Here is an 18,629-nt window from a genome sequence, read left to right on the forward strand (position 1 = left end):
TAGGTGTAAACAACATCTCTCCTTTGCTGTGTATGTGACTATGGAGCTGTTTGGTGATGTCGTCTATTATGGCCTTCATAGAAGCAACAGGAGATTGTTGCATCCATCTAGAACCCTCAGAACTACAGTGCTATGATGTCACTCACTTCCACAGGCCTTGCAGAGTGTAAACAACAACAACCCAGCTTTGTCGTGTATGTAACCATAGGGATTGTGATGTCACCTAGAACCTTCACAGCAGCGACAGCTTTATGAGGAGCATCAGCACTGCTCTGCCTGAGCAGAACCATCACCGCCATAGGTTGTCAAATAACCGGATTTAACCCACACAGGTAAGTCCAATGGGGTGGCAGGGCATGTCCTCTATGCTTACAGCTTCCCGTGGGTGTTGGTTTGATACCGTTGGGGACAGCCAAGGAGGCATCTGCAGGCAACAAAGGTAGGTGTGTGCTTGTGTGTGTGTTTCCTATGCAGATCCTAAGCCAGTGTCACATGCAAGTAGGAGGAGTAAGAAGGGTTCCTGGCAAATCCGGGTTATGGATTGCATTTAAAAAGGCCCGTGGGAGTGCAATGGGCCCCCTGTCTTGCTGCTTAGCAATAATGGTATGGGTTTAGGTTCTGCTGTGTGTACTGGTTGGTTGACTGCCCCCCAGCCCAGAGTGTGCATGGAAAATTGTCTGGCAGCCTCCCTGACAGCAAGCAGTGATAGTGCCCATGAAGGGGACCTTGTTGGGGCCCGCCCCTTTCACGGTATCGCTTCTCGGCCTTTTGGCTAAGATCAAGTGTAGTATCTGTTCTTATCAGTTTAATATCTGATACGTCCCCTATCTGGGGACCATATATTAAATGGATTTTTGAGAACGGGGGCCGATTTCGAAGCTTGCTTCCGTCGCCCTATGCATTGACCCGATATGGCAGTATCTTCGGGTACAGTGCACCACCCCCTTACAGGGTTAAAAAGAAAGATTCCTACTTTCATTGCTACCTGCTTGCTGGCTAGCCAGCTAGCCAGCCCTGTGGGCCTGCTGCTGCTGCTGCTGCAGCCAAAAACAAAAGTGGTGCTGCTGCTGCTTCTGCTGCTTCTGCTTGTGTCTGGCCGCTGTTGGAGCGTCCAGGCACAGGACTTCTGCTGCTGCTGACTAAATGGCCTCCTTAATTGGATCATTTGAGTAGCCAGCACACCTGTGCAGGTAGGGCATGACATGATAGGCAGCTGCCTTGATAGCGGGTGGGTGCTGAATGTTCCTAATTGACAAAATAAGATTAATGCTTATGAAGAAATATAAAATCTCATCCCTTCCCCAATATCGCGCCACACCCCTACCCCTTAATTCCCTGGTTGAACTTGATGGACATATGTCTTTTTTCGACCGTACTAACTATGTAACTATGTAACATAACATGGGGGGGTCTCCTGGCTGTTCACACAGGTGTGTCATTGCTGTACATTGACCATGCATTGCTTCTGTGGTATTGCAAAGGCAAAGACAAATGCTTCCAGCCATCCATTGCACTAATGGATTGGTCATCAGCTGGCTGTCTATGTCCCGCATCAATATAGACCAAAGTACAGAGGGTTAGGCTATGCTATAGTGCACCTACCTGATGCATCAGAAGGTGCGAGGCCCTTGCTAAATTCTGTGCACAGACTTTGAGATCTATGCTTTAGACTGTATCTAAACCTGCTCCAACATGGACTGACATTCTGGCCTACTTTCAGCCGATGCGACTTGTCTGTCGCTGAACAGTCGCTTTTTATGTATTCAGCACCTATGTATAATGTTGTAAAAATGCTCCTAGAAGCTAAAGTCGCAGAAATGTCACACATATTTGGCCTGCAACTTTCTGTGCGACAAATTCAGACAGGAAAAATCAGTATAAATCCTTAGAAAATTATCCCCCAGTGTCTCCATCTGCTGGCGGTATTGAATAAGCATTGCTGCACTGATGGGGTATGCATTAGACGAAAAAAAAGAAGAAAAAGAAGAATAATACCGCCCAGAAAAGAGGCGAAAAGGAGAAAAACGTAAAAAAACGTGAAAAAAAGTAAGAGGAAGAGAAGGGAAAAAAAGGTGGAAATGGGTTTTAAAAGTGATTTCGGCGGAGAAATATATATATATATATATATATTATATATATATATATATATATATATACGCGCACACACACACATATATATAAACGTATTCTCCGTTGAGATATTGCAGCCGCTGCTGTGTCCAGGCCCAGGAGCCTTAGCACTGTGCTGTGATGTCACTCAATACCACTGACATCACTAGGTGTAAACAACATCTCTCCTTTGCTGTGTATGTGACTATGGAGCTGTTTGGTGATGTCGTCTATTATGGCCTTCATAGAAGCAACAGGAGATTGTTGCATCCATCTAGAACCCTCAGAACTACAGTGCTATGATGTCACTCACTTCCACAGGCCTTGCAGAGTGTAAACAACAACAACCCAGCTTTGTCGTGTATGTAACCATAGGGATTGTGATGTCACCTAGAACCTTCACAGCAGCGACAGCTTTATGAGGAGCATCAGCACTGCTCTGCCTGAGCAGAACCATCACCGCCATAGGTTGTCAAATAACCCGGATTTAACCCACACAGGTAAGTCCAATGGGGTGCAGGCATGTCCTCTATGCTTACAGCTTCCCGTGGGTGTTGGTTTGATACCGTTTGGGGACAGCCAAGGAGGCATCTGCAGGCAACAAAGGTAGGTGTGTGCTTGTGTGTGTGTTTCCTATGCAGATCCTAAGCCCAGTGTCACATGCAAGTAGGAGGAGTAAGAAGGGTTCCTGGCAAATCCGGGTTATGGATTGCATTTAAAAAGGCCCCGTGGGAGTGCAATGGGCCCCTGTCTTGCTGCTTAGCAATAATGGTATGGGTTTAGGTTCTGCTGTGTGTACTGGTGGTTGACTGCCCCCCAGCCCAGAGTGTGCATGGAAAATTGTCTGGCAGCCTCCCTGACAGCAAGCAGTGATAGTGCCCATGAAGGGGACCTTGTTGGGCCCGCCCCTTTCACGGTTATCGCTTCTCGGCCTTTTGGCTAAGATCAAGTGTAGTATCTGTTCTTATCAGTTTAATATCTGATACATCCCCTATCTGGGGACCATATATTAAATGGATTTTTGAGAACGGGGGCCGATTTCGAAGCTTGCTTCCGTCGCCCTATGCATTGACCCGATATGGCAGTATCTTCGGGTACAGTGCACCACCCCCTTACAGGGTTAAAAAGAAAGATTCCTACTTTCATTGCTACCTGCTTGCTGGCTAGCCAGCTAGCCAGCCCTGTGGGCCTTGCTGCTGCTGCTGCTGCTGCTGCAGCCAAAAAACAAAAGGTGGTGCTGCTGCTGCTTCTGCTGCTTCTGCTTGTGTCTGGCCGCTGTTGGAGCGTCCAGGCACAGGACTTCTGCTGCTGCTGACTAAATGGCCTCCTTAATTGGATCATTTGAGTAGCCAGCACACCTGTGCAGGTAGGGCATGACATGATAGGCAGCTGCCTTGATAGCGGGTGGGTGCTGAATGTTCCTAATTGACAAAATAAGATTAATGCTTATGAAGAAATATAAAATCTCATCCCTTCCCCAATATCGCGCCACACCCCTACCCCTTAATTCCCTGGTTGAACTTGATGGACATATGTCTTTTTTCGACCGTACTAACTATGTAACTATGTAACATAACATGGGGGGGTCTCCTGGCTGTTCACACAGGTGTGTCATTGCTGTACATTGACCATGCATTGCTTCTGTGGTATTGCAAAGGCAAAGACAAATGCTTCCAGCCATCCATTGCACTAATGGATTGGTCATCAGCTGGCTGTCTATGTCCCGCATCAATATAGACCAAAGTACAGAGGGTTAGGCTATGCTATAGTGCACCTACCTGATGCATCAGAAGGTGCGAGGCCCTTGCTAAATTCTGTGCACAGACTTTGAGATCTATGCTTTAGACTGTATCTAAACCTGCTCCAACATGGACTGACATTCTGGCCTACTTTCAGCCGATGCGACTTGTCTGTCGCTGAACAGTCGCTTTTTATGTATTCAGCACCTATGTATAATGTTGTAAAAATGCTCTAGAAGCTAAAGTCGCAGAAATGTCACACATATTTGGCCTGCAACTTTCTGTGCGACAAATTCAGACAGGAAAAATCAGTATAAATCCTTAGAAAATTATCCCCCAGTGTCTCCATCTGCTGGCGGTATTGAATAAGCATTGCTGCACTGATGGGGTATGCATTAGACGAAAAAAAAGAAGAAAAAGAAGAATAATACGCCCAGAAAAGAGGCGAAAAGGAGAAAAACGTAAAAAAACGTGAAAAAAAAGTAAGAGGAAGAGAAGGGAAAAAAAGGTGGAAATGGGTTTAAAAGTGATTTCGGCGGAGAAATATATATATATATATATATATATATATATATATATATATATATATACGCGCACACACACACATATATATAAACGTATTCTCCGTTGAGATATTGCAGCCGCTGCTGTGTCCAGGCCCAGGAGCCTTAGCACTGTGCTGTGATGTCACTCAATACCACTGACATCACTAGGTGTAAACAACATCTCTCCTTTGCTGTGTATGTGACTATGGAGCTGTTTGGTGATGTCGTCTATTATGGCCTTCATAGAAGCAACAGGAGATTGTTGCATCCATCTAGAACCCTCAGAACTACAGTGCTATGATGTCACTCACTTCCACAGGCCTTGCAGAGTGTAAACAACAACAACCCAGCTTTGTCGTGTATGTAACCATAGGGATTGTGATGTCACCTAGAACCTTCACAGCAGCGACAGCTTTATGAGGAGCATCAGCACTGCTCTGCCTGAGCAGAACCATCACCGCCATAGGTTGTCAAATAACCCGGATTTAACCCACACAGGTAAGTCCAATGGGGTGCAGGCATGTCCTCTATGCTTACAGCTTCCCGTGGGTGTTGGTTTGATACCGTTTGGGGACAGCCAAGGAGGCATCTGCAGGCAACAAAGGTAGGTGTGTGCTTGTGTGTGTGTTTCCTATGCAGATCCTAAGCCCAGTGTCACATGCAAGTAGGAGGAGTAAGAAGGGTTCCTGGCAAATCCGGGTTATGGATTGCATTTAAAAAGGCCCCGTGGGAGTGCAATGGGCCCCTGTCTTGCTGCTTAGCAATAATGGTATGGGTTTAGGTTCTGCTGTGTGTACTGGTGGTTGACTGCCCCCCAGCCCAGAGTGTGCATGGAAAATTGTCTGGCAGCCTCCCTGACAGCAAGCAGTGATAGTGCCCATGAAGGGGACCTTGTTGGGCCCGCCCCTTTCACGGTTATCGCTTCTCGGCCTTTTGGCTAAGATCAAGTGTAGTATCTGTTCTTATCAGTTTAATATCTGATACGTCCCCTATCTGGGGACCATATATTAAATGGATTTTTGAGAACGGGGGCCGATTTCGAAGCTTGCTTCCGTCGCCCTATGCATTGACCCGATATGGCAGTATCTTCGGGTACAGTGCACCACCCCCTTACAGGGTTAAAAAGAAAGATTCCTACTTTCATTGCTACCTGCTTGCTGGCTAGCCAGCTAGCCAGCCCTGTGGGCCTTGCTGCTGCTGCTGCTGCTGCTGCAGCCAAAAAACAAAAGGTGGTGCTGCTGCTGCTTCTGCTGCTTCTGCTTGTGTCTGGCCGCTGTTGGAGCGTCCAGGCACAGGACTTCTGCTGCTGCTGACTAAATGGCCTCCTTAATTGGATCATTTGAGTAGCCAGCACACCTGTGCAGGTAGGGCATGACATGATAGGCAGCTGCCTTGATAGCGGGTGGGTGCTGAATGTTCCTAATTGACAAAATAAGATTAATGCTTATGAAGAAATATAAAATCTCATCCCTTCCCCAATATCGCGCCACACCCCTACCCCTTAATTCCCTGGTTGAACTTGATGGACATATGTCTTTTTTCGACCGTACTAACTATGTAACTATGTAACATAACATGGGGGGGTCTCCTGGCTGTTCACACAGGTGTGTCATTGCTGTACATTGACCATGCATTGCTTCTGTGGTATTGCAAAGGCAAAGACAAATGCTTCCAGCCATCCATTGCACTAATGGATTGGTCATCAGCTGGCTGTCTATGTCCCGCATCAATATAGACCAAAGTACAGAGGGTTAGGCTATGCTATAGTGCACCTACCTGATGCATCAGAAGGTGCGAGGCCCTTGCTAAATTCTGTGCACAGACTTTGAGATCTATGCTTTAGACTGTATCTAAACCTGCTCCAACATGGACTGACATTCTGGCCTACTTTCAGCCGATGCGACTTGTCTGTCGCTGAACAGTCGCTTTTTATGTATTCAGCACCTATGTATAATGTTGTAAAAATGCTCTAGAAGCTAAAGTCGCAGAAATGTCACACATATTTGGCCTGCAACTTTCTGTGCGACAAATTCAGACAGGAAAAATCAGTATAAATCCTTAGAAAATTATCCCCCAGTGTCTCCATCTGCTGGCGGTATTGAATAAGCATTGCTGCACTGATGGGGTATGCATTAGACGAAAAAAAAGAAGAAAAAGAAGAATAATACGCCCAGAAAAGAGGCGAAAAGGAGAAAAACGTAAAAAAACGTGAAAAAAAAGTAAGAGGAAGAGAAGGGAAAAAAAGGTGGAAATGGGTTTAAAAGTGATTTCGGCGGAGAAATATATATATATATATATATATATATATATATATATATATATATACGCGCACACACACACATATATATAAACGTATTCTCCGTTGAGATATTGCAGCCGCTGCTGTGTCCAGGCCCAGGAGCCTTAGCACTGTGCTGTGATGTCACTCAATACCACTGACATCACTAGGTGTAAACAACATCTCTCCTTTGCTGTGTATGTGACTATGGAGCTGTTTGGTGATGTCGTCTATTATGGCCTTCATAGAAGCAACAGGAGATTGTTGCATCCATCTAGAACCCTCAGAACTACAGTGCTATGATGTCACTCACTTCCACAGGCCTTGCAGAGTGTAAACAACAACAACCCAGCTTTGTCGTGTATGTAACCATAGGGATTGTGATGTCACCTAGAACCTTCACAGCAGCGACAGCTTTATGAGGAGCATCAGCACTGCTCTGCCTGAGCAGAACCATCACCGCCATAGGTTGTCAAATAACCCGGATTTAACCCACACAGGTAAGTCCAATGGGGTGCAGGCATGTCCTCTATGCTTACAGCTTCCCGTGGGTGTTGGTTTGATACCGTTTGGGGACAGCCAAGGAGGCATCTGCAGGCAACAAAGGTAGGTGTGTGCTTGTGTGTGTGTTTCCTATGCAGATCCTAAGCCCAGTGTCACATGCAAGTAGGAGGAGTAAGAAGGGTTCCTGGCAAATCCGGGTTATGGATTGCATTTAAAAAGGCCCCGTGGGAGTGCAATGGGCCCCTGTCTTGCTGCTTAGCAATAATGGTATGGGTTTAGGTTCTGCTGTGTGTACTGGTGGTTGACTGCCCCCCAGCCCAGAGTGTGCATGGAAAATTGTCTGGCAGCCTCCCTGACAGCAAGCAGTGATAGTGCCCATGAAGGGGACCTTGTTGGGCCCGCCCCTTTCACGGTTATCGCTTCTCGGCCTTTTGGCTAAGATCAAGTGTAGTATCTGTTCTTATCAGTTTAATATCTGATACGTCCCCTATCTGGGGACCATATATTAAATGGATTTTTGAGAACGGGGGCCGATTTCGAAGCTTGCTTCCGTCGCCCTATGCATTGACCCGATATGGCAGTATCTTCGGGTACAGTGCACCACCCCCTTACAGGGTTAAAAAGAAAGATTCCTACTTTCATTGCTACCTGCTTGCTGGCTAGCCAGCTAGCCAGCCCTGTGGGCCTTGCTGCTGCTGCTGCTGCTGCTGCAGCCAAAAAACAAAAGGTGGTGCTGCTGCTGCTTCTGCTGCTTCTGCTTGTGTCTGGCCGCTGTTGGAGCGTCCAGGCACAGGACTTCTGCTGCTGCTGACTAAATGGCCTCCTTAATTGGATCATTTGAGTAGCCAGCACACCTGTGCAGGTAGGGCATGACATGATAGGCAGCTGCCTTGATAGCGGGTGGGTGCTGAATGTTCCTAATTGACAAAATAAGATTAATGCTTATGAAGAAATATAAAATCTCATCCCTTCCCCAATATCGCGCCACACCCCTACCCCTTAATTCCCTGGTTGAACTTGATGGACATATGTCTTTTTTCGACCGTACTAACTATGTAACTATGTAACATAACATGGGGGGGTCTCCTGGCTGTTCACACAGGTGTGTCATTGCTGTACATTGACCATGCATTGCTTCTGTGGTATTGCAAAGGCAAAGACAAATGCTTCCAGCCATCCATTGCACTAATGGATTGGTCATCAGCTGGCTGTCTATGTCCCGCATCAATATAGACCAAAGTACAGAGGGTTAGGCTATGCTATAGTGCACCTACCTGATGCATCAGAAGGTGCGAGGCCCTTGCTAAATTCTGTGCACAGACTTTGAGATCTATGCTTTAGACTGTATCTAAACCTGCTCCAACATGGACTGACATTCTGGCCTACTTTCAGCCGATGCGACTTGTCTGTCGCTGAACAGTCGCTTTTTATGTATTCAGCACCTATGTATAATGTTGTAAAAATGCTCTAGAAGCTAAAGTCGCAGAAATGTCACACATATTTGGCCTGCAACTTTCTGTGCGACAAATTCAGACAGGAAAAATCAGTATAAATCCTTAGAAAATTATCCCCCAGTGTCTCCATCTGCTGGCGGTATTGAATAAGCATTGCTGCACTGATGGGGTATGCATTAGACGAAAAAAAAGAAGAAAAAGAAGAATAATACGCCCAGAAAAGAGGCGAAAAGGAGAAAAACGTAAAAAAACGTGAAAAAAAAGTAAGAGGAAGAGAAGGGAAAAAAAGGTGGAAATGGGTTTAAAAGTGATTTCGGCGGAGAAATATATATATATATATATATATATATATATATATATATATATATATATATATATATACGCGCACACACACACATATATATAAACGTATTCTCCGTTGAGATATTGCAGCCGCTGCTGTGTCCAGGCCCAGGAGCCTTAGCACTGTGCTGTGATGTCACTCAATACCACTGACATCACTAGGTGTAAACAACATCTCTCCTTTGCTGTGTATGTGACTATGGAGCTGTTTGGTGATGTCGTCTATTATGGCCTTCATAGAAGCAACAGGAGATTGTTGCATCCATCTAGAACCCTCAGAACTACAGTGCTATGATGTCACTCACTTCCACAGGCCTTGCAGAGTGTAAACAACAACAACCCAGCTTTGTCGTGTATGTAACCATAGGGATTGTGATGTCACCTAGAACCTTCACAGCAGCGACAGCTTTATGAGGAGCATCAGCACTGCTCTGCCTGAGCAGAACCATCACCGCCATAGGTTGTCAAATAACCCGGATTTAACCCACACAGGTAAGTCCAATGGGGTGCAGGCATGTCCTCTATGCTTACAGCTTCCCGTGGGTGTTGGTTTGATACCGTTTGGGGACAGCCAAGGAGGCATCTGCAGGCAACAAAGGTAGGTGTGTGCTTGTGTGTGTGTTTCCTATGCAGATCCTAAGCCCAGTGTCACATGCAAGTAGGAGGAGTAAGAAGGGTTCCTGGCAAATCCGGGTTATGGATTGCATTTAAAAAGGCCCCGTGGGAGTGCAATGGGCCCCTGTCTTGCTGCTTAGCAATAATGGTATGGGTTTAGGTTCTGCTGTGTGTACTGGTGGTTGACTGCCCCCCAGCCCAGAGTGTGCATGGAAAATTGTCTGGCAGCCTCCCTGACAGCAAGCAGTGATAGTGCCCATGAAGGGGACCTTGTTGGGCCCGCCCCTTTCACGGTTATCGCTTCTCGGCCTTTTGGCTAAGATCAAGTGTAGTATCTGTTCTTATCAGTTTAATATCTGATACGTCCCCTATCTGGGGACCATATATTAAATGGATTTTTGAGAACGGGGGCCGATTTCGAAGCTTGCTTCCGTCGCCCTATGCATTGACCCGATATGGCAGTATCTTCGGGTACAGTGCACCACCCCCTTACAGGGTTAAAAAGAAAGATTCCTACTTTCATTGCTACCTGCTTGCTGGCTAGCCAGCTAGCCAGCCCTGTGGGCCTTGCTGCTGCTGCTGCTGCTGCTGCAGCCAAAAAACAAAAGGTGGTGCTGCTGCTGCTTCTGCTGCTTCTGCTTGTGTCTGGCCGCTGTTGGAGCGTCCAGGCACAGGACTTCTGCTGCTGCTGACTAAATGGCCTCCTTAATTGGATCATTTGAGTAGCCAGCACACCTGTGCAGGTAGGGCATGACATGATAGGCAGCTGCCTTGATAGCGGGTGGGTGCTGAATGTTCCTAATTGACAAAATAAGATTAATGCTTATGAAGAAATATAAAATCTCATCCCTTCCCCAATATCGCGCCACACCCCTACCCCTTAATTCCCTGGTTGAACTTGATGGACATATGTCTTTTTTCGACCGTACTAACTATGTAACTATGTAACATAACATGGGGGGGTCTCCTGGCTGTTCACACAGGTGTGTCATTGCTGTACATTGACCATGCATTGCTTCTGTGGTATTGCAAAGGCAAAGACAAATGCTTCCAGCCATCCATTGCACTAATGGATTGGTCATCAGCTGGCTGTCTATGTCCCGCATCAATATAGACCAAAGTACAGAGGGTTAGGCTATGCTATAGTGCACCTACCTGATGCATCAGAAGGTGCGAGGCCCTTGCTAAATTCTGTGCACAGACTTTGAGATCTATGCTTTAGACTGTATCTAAACCTGCTCCAACATGGACTGACATTCTGGCCTACTTTCAGCCGATGCGACTTGTCTGTCGCTGAACAGTCGCTTTTTATGTATTCAGCACCTATGTATAATGTTGTAAAAATGCTCTAGAAGCTAAAGTCGCAGAAATGTCACACATATTTGGCCTGCAACTTTCTGTGCGACAAATTCAGACAGGAAAAATCAGTATAAATCCTTAGAAAATTATCCCCCAGTGTCTCCATCTGCTGGCGGTATTGAATAAGCATTGCTGCACTGATGGGGTATGCATTAGACGAAAAAAAAGAAGAAAAAGAAGAATAATACGCCCAGAAAAGAGGCGAAAAGGAGAAAAACGTAAAAAAACGTGAAAAAAAAGTAAGAGGAAGAGAAGGGAAAAAAAGGTGGAAATGGGTTTAAAAGTGATTTCGGCGGAGAAATATATATATATATATATATATATATATATATATATATATATACGCGCACACACACACATATATATAAACGTATTCTCCGTTGAGATATTGCAGCCGCTGCTGTGTCCAGGCCCAGGAGCCTTAGCACTGTGCTGTGATGTCACTCAATACCACTGACATCACTAGGTGTAAACAACATCTCTCCTTTGCTGTGTATGTGACTATGGAGCTGTTTGGTGATGTCGTCTATTATGGCCTTCATAGAAGCAACAGGAGATTGTTGCATCCATCTAGAACCCTCAGAACTACAGTGCTATGATGTCACTCACTTCCACAGGCCTTGCAGAGTGTAAACAACAACAACCCAGCTTTGTCGTGTATGTAACCATAGGGATTGTGATGTCACCTAGAACCTTCACAGCAGCGACAGCTTTATGAGGAGCATCAGCACTGCTCTGCCTGAGCAGAACCATCACCGCCATAGGTTGTCAAATAACCCGGATTTAACCCACACAGGTAAGTCCAATGGGGTGCAGGCATGTCCTCTATGCTTACAGCTTCCCGTGGGTGTTGGTTTGATACCGTTTGGGGACAGCCAAGGAGGCATCTGCAGGCAACAAAGGTAGGTGTGTGCTTGTGTGTGTGTTTCCTATGCAGATCCTAAGCCCAGTGTCACATGCAAGTAGGAGGAGTAAGAAGGGTTCCTGGCAAATCCGGGTTATGGATTGCATTTAAAAAGGCCCCGTGGGAGTGCAATGGGCCCCTGTCTTGCTGCTTAGCAATAATGGTATGGGTTTAGGTTCTGCTGTGTGTACTGGTGGTTGACTGCCCCCCAGCCCAGAGTGTGCATGGAAAATTGTCTGGCAGCCTCCCTGACAGCAAGCAGTGATAGTGCCCATGAAGGGGACCTTGTTGGGCCCGCCCCTTTCACGGTTATCGCTTCTCGGCCTTTTGGCTAAGATCAAGTGTAGTATCTGTTCTTATCAGTTTAATATCTGATACGTCCCCTATCTGGGGACCATATATTAAATGGATTTTTGAGAACGGGGGCCGATTTCGAAGCTTGCTTCCGTCGCCCTATGCATTGACCCGATATGGCAGTATCTTCGGGTACAGTGCACCACCCCCTTACAGGGTTAAAAAGAAAGATTCCTACTTTCATTGCTACCTGCTTGCTGGCTAGCCAGCTAGCCAGCCCTGTGGGCCTTGCTGCTGCTGCTGCTGCTGCTGCAGCCAAAAAACAAAAGGTGGTGCTGCTGCTGCTTCTGCTGCTTCTGCTTGTGTCTGGCCGCTGTTGGAGCGTCCAGGCACAGGACTTCTGCTGCTGCTGACTAAATGGCCTCCTTAATTGGATCATTTGAGTAGCCAGCACACCTGTGCAGGTAGGGCATGACATGATAGGCAGCTGCCTTGATAGCGGGTGGGTGCTGAATGTTCCTAATTGACAAAATAAGATTAATGCTTATGAAGAAATATAAAATCTCATCCCTTCCCCAATATCGCGCCACACCCCTACCCCTTAATTCCCTGGTTGAACTTGATGGACATATGTCTTTTTTCGACCGTACTAACTATGTAACTATGTAACATAACATGGGGGGGTCTCCTGGCTGTTCACACAGGTGTGTCATTGCTGTACATTGACCATGCATTGCTTCTGTGGTATTGCAAAGGCAAAGACAAATGCTTCCAGCCATCCATTGCACTAATGGATTGGTCATCAGCTGGCTGTCTATGTCCCGCATCAATATAGACCAAAGTACAGAGGGTTAGGCTATGCTATAGTGCACCTACCTGATGCATCAGAAGGTGCGAGGCCCTTGCTAAATTCTGTGCACAGACTTTGAGATCTATGCTTTAGACTGTATCTAAACCTGCTCCAACATGGACTGACATTCTGGCCTACTTTCAGCCGATGCGACTTGTCTGTCGCTGAACAGTCGCTTTTTATGTATTCAGCACCTATGTATAATGTTGTAAAAATGCTCTAGAAGCTAAAGTCGCAGAAATGTCACACATATTTGGCCTGCAACTTTCTGTGCGACAAATTCAGACAGGAAAAATCAGTATAAATCCTTAGAAAATTATCCCCCAGTGTCTCCATCTGCTGGCGGTATTGAATAAGCATTGCTGCACTGATGGGGTATGCATTAGACGAAAAAAAAGAAGAAAAAGAAGAATAATACGCCCAGAAAAGAGGCGAAAAGGAGAAAAACGTAAAAAAACGTGAAAAAAAAGTAAGAGGAAGAGAAGGGAAAAAAAGGTGGAAATGGGTTTAAAAGTGATTTCGGCGGAGAAATATATATATATATATATATATATATATATATATATATATACGCGCACACACACACATATATATAAACGTATTCTCCGTTGAGATATTGCAGCCGCTGCTGTGTCCAGGCCCAGGAGCCTTAGCACTGTGCTGTGATGTCACTCAATACCACTGACATCACTAGGTGTAAACAACATCTCTCCTTTGCTGTGTATGTGACTATGGAGCTGTTTGGTGATGTCGTCTATTATGGCCTTCATAGAAGCAACAGGAGATTGTTGCATCCATCTAGAACCCTCAGAACTACAGTGCTATGATGTCACTCACTTCCACAGGCCTTGCAGAGTGTAAACAACAACAACCCAGCTTTGTCGTGTATGTAACCATAGGGATTGTGATGTCACCTAGAACCTTCACAGCAGCGACAGCTTTATGAGGAGCATCAGCACTGCTCTGCCTGAGCAGAACCATCACCGCCATAGGTTGTCAAATAACCCGGATTTAACCCACACAGGTAAGTCCAATGGGGTGCAGGCATGTCCTCTATGCTTACAGCTTCCCGTGGGTGTTGGTTTGATACCGTTTGGGGACAGCCAAGGAGGCATCTGCAGGCAACAAAGGTAGGTGTGTGCTTGTGTGTGTGTTTCCTATGCAGATCCTAAGCCCAGTGTCACATGCAAGTAGGAGGAGTAAGAAGGGTTCCTGGCAAATCCGGGTTATGGATTGCATTTAAAAAGGCCCCGTGGGAGTGCAATGGGCCCCTGTCTTGCTGCTTAGCAATAATGGTATGGGTTTAGGTTCTGCTGTGTGTACTGGTGGTTGACTGCCCCCCAGCCCAGAGTGTGCATGGAAAATTGTCTGGCAGCCTCCCTGACAGCAAGCAGTGATAGTGCCCATGAAGGGGACCTTGTTGGGCCCGCCCCTTTCACGGTTATCGCTTCTCGGCCTTTTGGCTAAGATCAAGTGTAGTATCTGTTCTTATCAGTTTAATATCTGATACGTCCCCTATCTGGGGACCATATATTAAATGGATTTTTGAGAACGGGGGCCGATTTCGAAGCTTGCTTCCGTCGCCCTATGCATTGACCCGATATGGCAGTATCTTCGGGTACAGTGCACCACCCCCTTACAGGGTTAAAAAGAAAGATTCCTACTTTCATTGCTACCTGCTTGCTGGCTAGCCAGCTAGCCAGCCCTGTGGGCCTTGCTGCTGCTGCTGCTGCTGCTGCAGCCAAAAAACAAAAGGTGGTGCTGCTGCTGCTTCTGCTGCTTCTGCTTGTGTCTGGCCGCTGTTGGAGCGTCCAGGCACAGGACTTCTGCTGCTGCTGACTAAATGGCCTCCTTAATTGGATCATTTGAGTAGCCAGCACACCTGTGCAGGTAGGGCATGACATGATAGGCAGCTGCCTTGATAGCGGGTGGGTGCTGAATGTTCCTAATTGACAAAATAAGATTAATGCTTATGAAGAAATATAAAATCTCATCCCTTCCCCAATATCGCGCCACACCCCTACCCCTTAATTCCCTGGTTGAACTTGATGGACATATGTCTTTTTTCGACCGTACTAACTATGTAACTATGTAACATAACATGGGGGGGTCTCCTGGCTGTTCACACAGGTGTGTCATTGCTGTACATTGACCATGCATTGCTTCTGTGGTATTGCAAAGGCAAAGACAAATGCTTCCAGCCATCCATTGCACTAATGGATTGGTCATCAGCTGGCTGTCTATGTCCCGCATCAATATAGACCAAAGTACAGAGGGTTAGGCTATGCTATAGTGCACCTACCTGATGCATCAGAAGGTGCGAGGCCCTTGCTAAATTCTGTGCACAGACTTTGAGATCTATGCTTTAGACTGTATCTAAACCTGCTCCAACATGGACTGACATTCTGGCCTACTTTCAGCCGATGCGACTTGTCTGTCGCTGAACAGTCGCTTTTTATGTATTCAGCACCTATGTATAATGTTGTAAAAATGCTCTAGAAGCTAAAGTCGCAGAAATGTCACACATATTTGGCCTGCAACTTTCTGTGCGACAAATTCAGACAGGAAAAATCAGTATAAATCCTTAGAAAATTATCCCCCAGTGTCTCCATCTGCTGGCGGTATTGAATAAGCATTGCTGCACTGATGGGGTATGCATTAGACGAAAAAAAAGAAGAAAAAGAAGAATAATACGCCCAGAAAAGAGGCGAAAAGGAGAAAAACGTAAAAAAACGTGAAAAAAAAGTAAGAGGAAGAGAAGGGAAAAAAAGGTGGAAATGGGTTTAAAAGTGATTTCGGCGGAGAAATATATATATATATATATATATATATATATATATATATATATATATACGCGCACACACACACATATATATAAACGTATTCTCCGTTGAGATATTGCAGCCGCTGCTGTGTCCAGGCCCAGGAGCCTTAGCACTGTGCTGTGATGTCACTCAATACCACTGACATCACTAGGTGTAAACAACATCTCTCCTTTGCTGTGTATGTGACTATGGAGCTGTTTGGTGATGTCGTCTATTATGGCCTTCATAGAAGCAACAGGAGATTGTTGCATCCATCTAGAACCCTCAGAACTACAGTGCTATGATGTCACTCACTTCCACAGGCCTTGCAGAGTGTAAACAACAACAACCCAGCTTTGTCGTGTATGTAACCATAGGGATTGTGATGTCACCTAGAACCTTCACAGCAGCGACAGCTTTATGAGGAGCATCAGCACTGCTCTGCCTGAGCAGAACCATCACCGCCATAGGTTGTCAAATAACCCGGATTTAACCCACACAGGTAAGTCCAATGGGGTGCAGGCATGTCCTCTATGCTTACAGCTTCCCGTGGGTGTTGGTTTGATACCGTTTGGGGACAGCCAAGGAGGCATCTGCAGGCAACAAAGGTAGGTGTGTGCTTGTGTGTGTGTTTCCTATGCAGATCCTAAGCCCAGTGTCACATGCAAGTAGGAGGAGTAAGAAGGGTTCCTGGCAAATCCGGGTTATGGATTGCATTTAAAAAGGCCCCGTGGGAGTGCAATGAGCCCCTGTCTTGCTGCTTAGCAATAATGGTATGGGTTTAGGTTCTGCTGTGTGTACTGGTGGTTGACTGCCCCCCAGCCCAGAGTGTGCATGGAAAATTGTCTGGCAGCCTCCCTGACAGCAAGCAGTGATAGTGCCCATGAAGGGGACCTTGTTGGGCCCGCCCCTTTCACGGTTATCGCTTCTCGGCCTTTTGGCTAAGATCAAGTGTAGTATCTGTTCTTATCAGTTTAATATCTGATACGTCCCCTATCTGGGGACCATATATTAAATGGATTTTTGAGAACGGGGGCCGATTTCGAAGCTTGCTTCCGTCGCCCTATGCATTGACCCGATATGGCAGTATCTTCGGGTACAGTGCACCACCCCCTTACAGGGTTAAAAAGAAAGATTCCTACTTTCATTGCTACCTGCTTGCTGGCTAGCCAGCTAGCCAGCCCTGTGGGCCTTGCTGCTGCTGCTGCTGCTGCTGCAGCCAAAAAACAAAAGGTGGTGCTGCTGCTGCTTCTGCTGCTTCTGCTTGTGTCTGGCCGCTGTTGGAGCGTCCAGGCACAGGACTTCTGCTGCTGCTGACTAAATGGCCTCCTTAATTGGATCATTTGAGTAGCCAGCACACCTGTGCAGGTAGGGCATGACATGATAGGCAGCTGCCTTGATAGCGGGTGGGTGCTGAATGTTCCTAATTGACAAAATAAGATTAATGCTTATGAAGAAATATAAAATCTCATCCCTTCCCCAATATCGCGCCACACCCCTACCCCTTAATTCCCTGGTTGAACTTGATGGACATATGTCTTTTTTCGACCGTACTAACTATGTAACTATGTAACATAACATGGGGGGGTCTCCTGGCTGTTCACACAGGTGTGTCATTGCTGTACATTGACCATGCATTGCTTCTGTGGTATTGCAAAGGCAAAGACAAATGCTTCCAGCCATCCATTGCACTAATGGATTGGTCATCAGCTGGCTGTCTATGTCCCGCATCAATATAGACCAAAGTACAGAGGGTTAGGCTATGCTATAGTGCACCTACCTGATGCATCAGAAGGTGCGAGGCCCTTGCTAAATTCTGTGCACAGACTTTGAGATCTATGCTTTAGACTGTATCTAAACCTGCTCCAACATGGACTGACATTCTGGCCTACTTTCAGCCGATGCGACTTGTCTGTCGCTGAACAGTCGCTTTTTATGTATTCAGCACCTATGTATAATGTTGTAAAAATGCTCTAGAAGCTAAAGTCGCAGAAATGTCACACATATTTGGCCTGCAACTTTCTGTGCGACAAATTCAGACAGGAAAAATCAGTATAAATCCTTAGAAAATTATCCCCCAGTGTCTCCATCTGCTGGCGGTATTGAATAAGCATTGCTGCACTGATGGGGTATGCATTAGACGAAAAAAAAGAAGAAAAAGAAGAATAATACGCCCAGAAAAGAGGCGAAAAGGAGAAAAACGTAAAAAAACGTGAAAAAAAAGTAAGAGGAAGAGAAGGGAAAAAAAGGTGGAAATGGGTTTAAAAGTGATTTCGGCGGAGAAATATATATATATATATATATATATATATATATATATACGCGCACACACACACATATATATAAACGTATTCTCCGTTGAGATATTGCAGCCGCTGCTGTGTCCAGGCCCAGGAGCCTTAGCACTGTGCTGTGATGTCACTCAATACCACTGACATCACTAGGTGTAAACAACATCTCTCCTTTGCTGTGTATGTGACTATGGAGCTGTTTGGTGATGTCGTCTATTATGGCCTTCATAGAAGCAACAGGAGATTGTTGCATCCATCTAGAACCCTCAGAACTACAGTGCTATGATGTCACTCACTTCCACAGGCCTTGCAGAGTGTAAACAACAACAACCCAGCTTTGTCGTGTATGTAACCATAGGGATTGTGATGTACCAACATAATGGACACTATAACAAATATTAGGCTTAGATACACCAGCATAATGGACTCTATAAAACATACTGGGCTTAGATACACCAACATAATGGACACTATAACAAATATTAGGCTTAGATACACCAGCATAATGGACTCTATAAAACATACTGGGCTTAGATACACC

The 18,629-nt window shown here is 45.9% G+C and overlaps 8 non-coding genes across 8 annotated transcripts; all 8 read left to right on the top strand.

The window, feature by feature from the left end:
* Nucleotides 1-752: 752 nt before the first annotated feature.
* LOC130306389 (U2 spliceosomal RNA) lies at nt 753-943 on the top strand. Its single transcript, XR_008855745.1, has one exon. It is a non-coding gene; the product is annotated as a U2 spliceosomal RNA (small nuclear RNA).
* A 2,085-nt stretch (nt 944-3,028) lies between these two features.
* LOC130306425 (U2 spliceosomal RNA) lies at nt 3,029-3,219 on the top strand. Its single transcript, XR_008855780.1, has one exon. It is a non-coding gene; the product is annotated as a U2 spliceosomal RNA (small nuclear RNA).
* Nucleotides 3,220-5,310: 2,091 nt separating this feature from the next.
* On the top strand, nt 5,311-5,501 carry LOC130306400 (U2 spliceosomal RNA). Its single transcript, XR_008855756.1, has one exon. It is a non-coding gene; the product is annotated as a U2 spliceosomal RNA (small nuclear RNA).
* Nucleotides 5,502-7,590: 2,089 nt separating this feature from the next.
* On the top strand, nt 7,591-7,781 carry LOC130306411 (U2 spliceosomal RNA). Its single transcript, XR_008855767.1, has one exon. It is a non-coding gene; the product is annotated as a U2 spliceosomal RNA (small nuclear RNA).
* Nucleotides 7,782-9,882: 2,101 nt separating this feature from the next.
* LOC130306423 (U2 spliceosomal RNA) lies at nt 9,883-10,073 on the top strand. Its single transcript, XR_008855778.1, has one exon. It is a non-coding gene; the product is annotated as a U2 spliceosomal RNA (small nuclear RNA).
* A 2,087-nt stretch (nt 10,074-12,160) lies between these two features.
* Nucleotides 12,161-12,351, top strand: LOC130306429 (U2 spliceosomal RNA). Its single transcript, XR_008855783.1, has one exon. It is a non-coding gene; the product is annotated as a U2 spliceosomal RNA (small nuclear RNA).
* A 2,085-nt stretch (nt 12,352-14,436) lies between these two features.
* Nucleotides 14,437-14,627, top strand: LOC130306390 (U2 spliceosomal RNA). The gene has a single exon (XR_008855746.1). It is a non-coding gene; the product is annotated as a U2 spliceosomal RNA (small nuclear RNA).
* A 2,091-nt stretch (nt 14,628-16,718) lies between these two features.
* Nucleotides 16,719-16,909, top strand: LOC130306391 (U2 spliceosomal RNA). Its single transcript, XR_008855747.1, has one exon. It is a non-coding gene; the product is annotated as a U2 spliceosomal RNA (small nuclear RNA).
* The last annotated feature ends 1,720 nt before the right edge of the window (nt 16,910-18,629 follow it).

The sequence above is a fragment of the Hyla sarda genome, unplaced genomic scaffold (assembly GCF_029499605.1).
Source record: "Hyla sarda isolate aHylSar1 unplaced genomic scaffold, aHylSar1.hap1 scaffold_1370, whole genome shotgun sequence".
Classification (NCBI taxonomy): Eukaryota; Metazoa; Chordata; class Amphibia; order Anura; family Hylidae; genus Hyla; species Hyla sarda.